Genomic DNA, 1,595 nt, shown 5'->3' on the forward strand with positions numbered 1-1,595 from the left:
TCTTAGAAAGTCCTCTCTTTCCTATCCTCCTACACCAGCGTTTGTGTCCTTGGACAGCCTGAACCCGTAGGTAGTGTACTAACGATTCCCTAGTGGATACGATACCCTGGAATACTCTTGGGTGAAAGCTACAATGGTATCCGTGCGCTTGCGGATTTTATTCGTGATGTTACAAAATACCAACACACTCCACCATGAATTTCGATCGTAACGATGTTTCTTAGCAAGCTCGTTGGGGTCAAGGATCAAGAAGCGGTATATTGAAATATAGCTTCTTTATTACCTCGACGAACTTGACGAATTGTTCGTCGGCCACCGACTTCCTTATCCATTTCGGAAACGGTAAGGCAGTTGTGTCGTGGTAATCCCGTGAAGTTCTAGGGGGTTCCACGGGGTCTTCCTGGGCTGCAATGGTGTTGGAGTCGACAGCCTCCTCCTGCTCTTCTTTAGCATCGGTATGGCTGGCGAATACGGCTTTACGCCGGGTTCCTGCATCCTGTGGGAAAGGTGGCTCCCGTGTGGACTTACCGCCACACGTAGTCACCGCATCAACGTTTTCCTTCGAGGGAACTTCCGGTTGCCCGGGCAGTTTCCCCGTGTTAGCGTCAGGACAGGATGAGGCTTGTTGAGCTACCTGAGTTTCTATCATTTTATTGAAGCTCAACTGGTTTTTAATAATAGAGCTAAAGCCCTCTAGTTGTGAGGCCAAGGATTCCAAGATCTTGTCATTAGCATGAAACTTCTTGCTAATGTTGTCATTTATTTGCTACTGGCCATAAACTAGGTCTTTTAATGAAGGATGAAAATTGTTATTAAAATTCATACCTTGCTGATTTCCGAAGGGGAGGTTGGCCTTTGAGTTCCAACCTTGTTGAGGATGGAATCCCGAGTTGGGATTGTTGTTATTGGTGTCAATGAAGTTCGCGTCCTCTTGAGTAAGGGGGCACGACGTACCCGAGCGCCCAGTCTCGCCACATGTTTCACATGTCATCCGAGACTCTAAAACCTGGTTATCCTCCATGTGCGGAGACTCTAGTTTCTTCATGAGAAGATCAATCTTGGCAGCCAGCATATCAACGTTGTAGATCTGATGCACGCCCCTTGGACGGGCTGGCTGCTTGTCACCTTTCCAACTCTGATTGGAGGCTATCTTGTCAATAAGCGTCTTCGCTCCCGCAACATCGAGAGAGAGGAAGGAACCATCCGCTGCTGCATCTACGTGGTCCTTGGCTTGCTGATTCAGGCCATGGAAGAAGTTCTGGATAATCAGCCATTCCTCCATGCCATGGTGTGGGCATGCTTGAATATATTCCTGCAGACGCTCCCAGGCCTCTGGGATGGTCTCATCCGGTAATTGTTCAATATCGGAGATTTTGTTCCGGAGGACATTGGTCTTACCCACCGAGAAGTACTTGGCCAGGAATGCATTTGAACAAGCTTCCCATGTGTTGAAAGCCTCTTTGTTGGAGTAAAACCACATCTTGGCCTTCCCAATCAGTGAGAACGGGAAAAGCCGAAGGCGGACGACATCCATCGTAGTATGTTTGGGGTTGATGGTTGTAACGAACATGGCACCATTGATGCCATTTCGAGTG

At 48.2% G+C, this 1,595-nt stretch overlaps 1 non-coding gene across 1 annotated transcript; it reads left to right on the plus strand.

Annotated features, from left to right (window-relative positions):
* Positions 1 to 1,280: 1,280 nt before the first annotated feature.
* LOC120705366 lies at positions 1,281 to 1,387 on the plus strand. The gene has a single exon (XR_005687947.1). It is a non-coding gene; the product is annotated as a small nucleolar RNA R71 (small nucleolar RNA).
* The last annotated feature ends 208 nt before the right edge of the window (positions 1,388 to 1,595 follow it).

The sequence above is a fragment of the Panicum virgatum genome, chromosome 4K (assembly GCF_016808335.1).
Source record: "Panicum virgatum strain AP13 chromosome 4K, P.virgatum_v5, whole genome shotgun sequence".
Taxonomy (NCBI): domain Eukaryota; kingdom Viridiplantae; phylum Streptophyta; class Magnoliopsida; order Poales; family Poaceae; genus Panicum; species Panicum virgatum.